At 56.6% G+C, this 7,471-nt stretch overlaps 1 long non-coding RNA gene across 1 annotated transcript; it reads right to left on the reverse strand.

Annotated features, from left to right (window-relative positions):
- Nucleotides 1-241: 241 nt before the first annotated feature.
- On the reverse strand, nucleotides 242-6,711 carry LOC139041673 (uncharacterized). The gene is made up of 3 exons (XR_011497278.1): nucleotides 6,613-6,711; nucleotides 2,939-3,334; nucleotides 242-1,646 (listed from the first exon to the last, which is right to left on the reverse strand). It is a non-coding gene; the product is annotated as an uncharacterized lncRNA (long non-coding RNA).
- Nucleotides 6,712-7,471: the final 760 nt, after the last annotated feature.

Here is a 7,471-nt window from a genome sequence, read left to right on the forward strand (position 1 = left end):
GGCCTCTGTCCCTCTGTCGCGGTAGAAATGATTGGGAAAGGAGGGACGATGGGCGTAGGTCGACCATCCTGGGCGGTGGTGCTTTGGGAGCTTTTTCTAGAAGAAGGAGCGAACAGCGTTCCCTGGGAAGGGAGGAAACCAGAGGAGGTCCCCCTCAGACCGACCTGGCACGAGAAGGACACACTCTCTCTCTCTCTCCCTTTTCTTCCTGACTTGAAATCAGGAGACAAAACTCCCCTGCCAAAGGGGCCCTCCCAAAACGGGGAGTGAGGAAGACCTCCTTCTCTTCACGGCTGAAGTTCTCCCTGCCTTTCCTGGACGGGAAGGATAGCACCTACGCCCGCTGCCGTCGGCGACTTTTAGTCCCCCTGGAGAGGAAGAAATTCTTTCCTGTGGCCAAACCCTGGCGGTTCGTTCGTGCTGCAGAGGACGTGACCCTCTCTGACACACCCAGGAACCTCCTCGCTCCGGGTCGAGGAGAGGGAGTTCTGTTCTGTGGTTTAGAATGGTGCTTAAAAAGGGATGTCGCTTACAAAGGGTCCTCGTCCCCCTTCCTAAACCTAAACGGACGGCTCGGCTCGGAGGCGTGAGATACGTTTCGCATCCTCCTCGTCGTCTTCACTCAAAGTTTTATTGGAGTTTGGAAGATTTTATTTTTTATCTTTCCTTTTTCTCCCCAAAGCCCCCCGGTACATAGTTGTGTGTTCTTCGTGGTGGGTCCTTCTAGCGGTGGTATGTGGGACGCCGCCTCAGCGTGGTTTGATGAGCAGTGCCGTGTCCACGCCCGGGATCCGAACGAACCGATGAAACACTGGGCTGCCTGCAGCGGAGCGAGCGAACTTAACCACTCGGCCACGGGGCCAGCCCCTTACTGGATTTTCAAAACAACTCCGGGGGCCGGCCCGGTGGCGCGGCGGTGAAGTTCGCACGTTCTGCTCCGCCGGCCCCGGGTTCGCCGGTCCGGATCCCGGGCGCAGGACCCGGAACCGCTTGGCGAGCCACGCTGTGGCAGGCATCCCACCTGGAAAGTAGAGGGGGATGGGCACGGATGTCAGCTCAGGGCCAGTCTTCCTCGGCCGACAGAGGAGGATTGGTGGCAGATGTTCGCTCAGGGCTCATCTTCCTCAAAAATAAAATAATAAATCGATTCGATAAAATGTCAAATAACACAACCGCGGGATCACGCTTAGAGTCACCCTTGGCCCGATGATGCCACTCCCCACCCCCCCACCCCCCTGCCCCCCACCATTTGGAGGTGCCGTCAGTGGGATTCGTTCCTGTTTGTCCATCTTTCTTCCTCTTTTTTTTTTTTTTTAAAGACTGGCACCCGAGCTCATTGCCAATCTTTTCTTTTCTTTTTATTCCTCCTCCTTCTTCTTCTTCTCCCCAGAGCACCCCAGTACCTAGTTGTATATTCTCTTTGAGGGTCCCTCTGGTTCTGCCGTGTGGGACGCCACCTCAGCGTGGCTTGATGAGCGGTGCCGTGTCCGAGCCCAGGATCCGAACCTTCCAAGCCCTGGGCCGCTGAAGCGGAGCGTGCAAACTCAACCGCTCGGCCACGGGGTCAGCCCCTTCCTTCCTTCCTTCCTTCCTTCCTTCCTTCCTAAGGAGGAGGAGGCAGGCACTGTGTGAAGTCGCCAGTGAGTCTGTGGAAAGAGACGGAGGATTTCCCATGGGAAGCCGGGGCGGGGGACACGGACCGATGTCGTGCGAACTTGATGGTGAATGATCAAAAAACCCACACACGCCTAGAGCGGCGGGTTGCCAGTTAGGAGTTTGCTTGCCGGGCCCATAACGCAGGGCTCATCGATGAGCCAAACCGTCCGTGATCCTCAAGCAGTCTAGTAGGGTTAGAGAAAGGAGGGGGGCACTCTTTCTGCCCCAGATGAGGCGAGTTTCTCAGACAGCCACCCTGCCCCAACATCTTCCCTCCCTGCCTCCCGGCCCTTGGTGGACTGCGGCCTAAGGGTGGGGGAATTGAAGAAAGCCGTTCAATGGAAAAAAGCCCGAGGCCATGGGAGAGAGCTTCCTGCACTTGAATGAAGCCCTGACGCCAGGCCCATCGGAATGAATGGGCCTGACCTCCCCTCCCCCCTCCCCCCTCCCAGGCTGGCGAGTCCCAGCGACTCGACTCGGCAGTGGAAGGCTAGGGGTTTCTTCCGAAATGGTGAACCGGCCCCCTTGTCCACAGGAAAACCACACACGGGTACAGCCTAGGCCGGATCTCGGGCCAAGTCGTCAGGGTGGCAAGATGATGGCGGATGAGAGGAAACTTGTTCTGGGACCGCACCGCCCCCCCCATCGCCTCTCTGGCTGAGAAGAGGGCTGGGGAGCGGTGAGGGTCAGGGGGAGAGTGGGGGCGGGGCCGGGACAGGGACCACCGGGCAGTAGGACGGGAGTAGCCCTGAGGCCTGCCTGCCTGCTTCCTTCCCTGCCGGCGCAGGGCTGAGAGAGGCATGGGGCACGCTGGCTCCTGCCCCTTCACTCATTCGGGAAGCCTCCTGTTGTTGCTCCTGAGGTGCCGGCTGCGGTGACAGACAGAGCAAAACTCCTCTCTCTGTCTATTTCTTCAAAGGCCCAAGTCTGAGCTACGACAGATTCCCCTGTGGCTCAACCCGCAACCTCCCATCCTGCCAGACCAGACCCCTTGTCTAAAAACCTCCACTGGAGGAGCTCTTCCACCTGACTCGGAAAGGAAACACCAGCCCCGCCTCAGCCTCACACCCACCACCACCACCACCACCCGCCCCCCCCCGCCCCACTCTCCTCCGGACCCAGATACCTAACAGAGGGAACAAAAATCCAAAAATCCTGCTGCTCTCCTTCTACCACCTCCACTTCAGAAGAGTCGGTCTCCCCCGAACACCTCAGACTCTGTGACTTCCCGCGGCCTCCCTTTCCCCGTCCCCATTCTCTCCCCGGACGGGCCCCATCTTACACTCGAACGACAGCTCCACCGCTCGGGGCAGCTGGACACGATGTCCCAAAGTGGCCCGGATGGTAGCCTGGTCGATTCCAAAGGACCCACGCACGCAGTCGGCCATAAACGTGGTGTGGAGATCGTGGACGTTTGCGGGCCTCTGATGAAATCGCTGCTCCGGGGACCCCGGCGTCTAGGACCCGTCTTCTCCGTGTTCTTCACACCGTTGCTCCTGGGCCGGTTATTCTCTTCCCTCTCACTGACCTTAACGTTTTGTCTCTGCCATTGAATTTTGACTGTGCGAATGTGACTTGCCGCTGTAGGGCTGCATGGATCTCTCAGGCATCCTGCTGTGCCGTGCGGGGGGGGGGAATCCTTGGTGGGTGGGTCGATAGACGTCCCTTTGGTTGTGCCCTGGAGGGGAGAGACAGAGGGGACGACTCAATCCACCACGAACGCTGATGTCGCTCCGATAAACCTGTAGCGGTGATTCTAGTTTATGACCCGTGTCCTGAAAATAACTTCCCGAAGGGCCAGCCCGGCGTCACAGCGGTTAAGTTCGCACGTTCCGTTTTGTCAGCCAGGGGTTCGCAGGTTCGGATCCGGGGTGCGGACGTGGCACCGCTTGGCGAGCCACGCTGTGGTCAGCGTCCCGCCTATCAAGGGGAGGGGGATGGGCACGGATGTTAGCTCGGGACCACTCTCCCGGGGCAAAAAGAGGAGAATTGGCAGCAGGTGTCAGCTCGGGGCTCGTCTTCCTCGAAAAATAAATTAATTAAATAAATAAAAACAACTTCCCAAACCTCTCTGATAACTTGAAGCTTTGAAGTTTTGCGAGGTGAAATCAGGTGATAAAAAAGTCCACGGACGGGGGCGGCCCCGTGGCCGAGTGGTTAAGTTCACAAGCTCCCCTTCGGCGGCCCAGGGTTTTGCCGGTTCAGATCCCGGGCACGGCACGGACATGGCACTGCTCGTCGGGCCGTGTGGAGGCGGCGTCCCACATGCCACAACTGGAAGGGCCCTCAACTAAGATAGACAACTATGTCATGGGGGGGATTGGGGGAGAAAAATCGGGAGGGGGGGAAAAAAAACAATAACGGAAGATTGGCAACAGGCGTTAGCTCTGTGAGGGCCGATCTTCCTCACCCAAAATCTAAAGTGAGATGAAATCAAATAAAGCGAAGGAAAAGATAAACCTATGAAATCCCATGTTTCTAAAAGTGGCCAAGTGTTTAGAAATTGGCCGAGCAACGGAATGCTCATGGGAAGGACAGTTCCTAATTGCTGGCTTCTTAGTTTTCACCAAAATTAAGGTTCGTGAGGGTTAAAAAATCTACTTAACAAATGCGATGAAAGCCACTAGGCCGGCCCGGTGGCGCGCTGGTTAAGTGTGCCTGTTCCGCTTCGCCGGCCCGGGGTTCGCCAGTTCGGATCCCAGGGGTGGACGTGGCACCGCTGGGCGAGCCACGTGGTGGTAGGCGTCCCACATATGAAATAGAGGAAGATGGGCACGGAGGTTAGCTCAGGGCCAGCCTTCCTCAGCAAAAAGAGGAGGATTGGCAGCAGTTAGCTCAGGGCTCATCGTCCTCAAAACAAAACAAAACAAAACAAAACAAAAAGCCACTAAAAGTGAATATGGGAAACATCTTTGTGTTCAAGGAAAGTGAGATGGCTGCCTTCAGGCAAGAGGGCCTAAAAAGTAAAGATCGTTTTGTCTGTGAAAAGGTGATCAAAGTTTCACGGGGAAAATAATCTGAGAAAAAGGCCTGTTCGTGGTCAAGTGGCCTAAAATTGGAACGAGTGGACAGATAGAAATGGCGAGCGATAGGATCTATGGGAGTCTATGAGGAAGCCATTGGGTGTCGGCCTAATTCGGCCTGACAGTGTTTTTCGAAAAGGGCCTGACGTGGCCGTCGAGCACGCATCGCATCGTAGATCCTCTTTAAACATTTCCTACGGCAAGAACCAATGCCCTTAAGGGAAAGGAGCAGCTTCCCCGTGCTCGGGCCTTTCCTTAAGGAGAGGCATCTTTCCTTAGGCTAGGAACGGATGGTTGCGCTCACCTTTGACCATCCGGCTCCCCTGTGACCACCCAGGCCCAGACAACAGACCTGCCGCCCAGCAGTGTCTGTCGATCGCTGTGCCGACAGAGCAGTCTCGCGACTATCATCCAAGGGACCTTTCGATCCTATGTGAAACGTCCTCTCTGGGGGTCTAGAAGCACTCTGTACACCCCACTTCCCGGGCGCCCTCTCTTCCTTCGGGAAGAAAGGCCCCGGGCCACAGTCCTCACATTTTAGCTCAGAATAAACTCACCCCGATTTTCACGGATAGATTCGTTCCGGATTATTTCCGTCGACAGAATGGAATCAAGTCAATGAGTTTCAAGATCGGAGGGAAGCTGATGCAAAATCAGAATTTGTTTTTCTCACTCTCGAAAGGATACTTTTCTCTAACTTCTAGTCTCCTCCTGATAAAGACATTGGAAAAGGTTTCTCTTGACCTCTGAGGGAATCGACACCAAAGACAGAGATCCTCCATTTTGTCAGAATGATTTCCTAGGCCTCCAATGGAGGAGGCCTCCCTCGGACGGGAGCTCAGCTTTTGTTTGGCAACAGTTTTCCTCTCTCTGCTTGCCTTTAACATCTCCTTTCCCGTTCTTCTTTTTTGGAAGGGAAATACGTGAACCGCTGGGAAAAAAAAAAAAAAAAAAAGAATTTTCTAAATGACCAAAGAAGATCTACGACTGTTGTTATTTTGGTTTCACGGAGCAGTTCCACGTCCACATTTACTCCATTTTAAACACCCACACACACTCACAGCACGGCGCTGTGAGGATGTCCCGGGGAACTCGATTTGTGGAGGGAATGGCTGTGAGGTCTCTGCCCCCCAACCCCCACCATTTGGGTGCTTCTGCTTGTTGATGAGGACGGGAAGCCCTGCTGAAATCCATATTCTTATCACCACACGTGCATCTGCACCCATGCTCCCCCTGTGTGTCGTCTTTGGGCTTTGCTGTGGCCCCGTGCGGAGGGAGACCCGTTTTGTGTTGTAAACTTTTCTGCGGCCAAGTGGCTCGGTCCTTTCCTCTACGACTTGTGGGCTCTGTCTGTCCGTCTGCCTTAGAAAGACCCTCTGGGCCGGAAGTGACAGGCTGCACACAATTCCTGACAGACTGCGGACAATTCCTCCATCGTCACGGTCCTTCTCTGATGACGTGCATGGTTTCGGTTTGACAGCGACCCCCACCCCCCACCCCGCCCTGATTTTCTAAGTCCTCCCGGGAGCCCGGGAAGTGCTCGGGCCCCTCCAGGAAGCGGGGGCCGGCAGCCCCGGCCTGCCCTGTGGCATCTCCGGGGACTTTTCCACCTCTGTCCGCGTCAGCCAGCCAGCAGCCCCGCGCCCGGCCCGGCCCAGGAGTCACGTGGGGAGTCTGTCCCCTTCCTGGCAAGCCCACCCACCCCACCCCCCTCCCCGCCGATTTTCCAACACCTCCTTCTGCGCCCAGGGTTGCCCTGTGCTGCCTGGGAGCTCCGAGGTGGACACCCTGGGGCCTCACGTGGTGACCTCCCGGCCGCCCCAAGCGGGCCCAGAGAGAAAGAGAGAGAGAGAGACAGAGAGAGACAGAGACAGAGACAGAGACAGAGAGAGACAGAGACAGAGACAGAGACAGAGACAGAGAGAGACCTGACCCGGCGGTGGGCTCAGGCTGTGCACTCTCGCTGGCTGGTGACCCGGTTCCCTCCCGCTGACCCCTCTGCGCCGGTCGTTGGGCGCCATCTGGCGGCCGCTTTTACAGAGTGGCCCTCCTCCGGAGCCCCGGCGACATGAGCAAGGGATGGGACTCGCAGGACGTCTGTGTGGTTTCCAGTGTGGGGCTGTGTGGAACAGAGCTGCTAAGAACATTCATGCCCCGGATTCTGTGTGAATGAACAGGAACGTGGCTGCAGCCCCCACCCCGCCCCCCGCCCCAGCCCCCGGGAGTGGTGGGAGTGGGGCCCTCCAGACCATCCTCGGGTTGCATGCCTCCCTCCCTGGAAGGACTCACGGGACTCCACAAAAGCTGACTTCCTGGAGGTCCAGCGGAGACCCCCAAGGCCCAAGGCCCCCCCCCACCCACCCACCACAGATCACTGTGGAAGCCTTAACGACCCAAGGCTCCAGCTACATACAGACGCTCTTAGGAGGCAAGATACACCAAAGGCTTATGTAGGTTGCCACTTTCGGTGGTTGTTTCCACGGCGTGTCAGTTTTGGAACCCGCCACGCCCTTTTTCACAGAGGCCATACCGTTTCCCTTCACCACCAGTGCGGCATGAGTGACTGACTTGGCTTCGCCGCGACCTCACTAGCAGTTTGATCCTGTTCCGGTATTTGGAAGAAGGCAGTCTCACCCATGTGTCCCCACAATGTCTCCCTCTAATTTTCTCACTTGCTTTTCCAGGGAATAGCTCACATCTTTTCATGCGCTTATCGGTCATCCATGCGTACCTCCTCCTCCCCAGGTGAAAGTGCCTGCTCTGTCTATTGGTCTTCCATTGTTTTTGTATTT

The sequence above is a fragment of the Equus asinus genome, chromosome 23, assembly GCF_041296235.1.
Source record: "Equus asinus isolate D_3611 breed Donkey chromosome 23, EquAss-T2T_v2, whole genome shotgun sequence".
In the NCBI taxonomy this organism is placed as follows: Eukaryota; Metazoa; Chordata; class Mammalia; order Perissodactyla; family Equidae; genus Equus; species Equus asinus.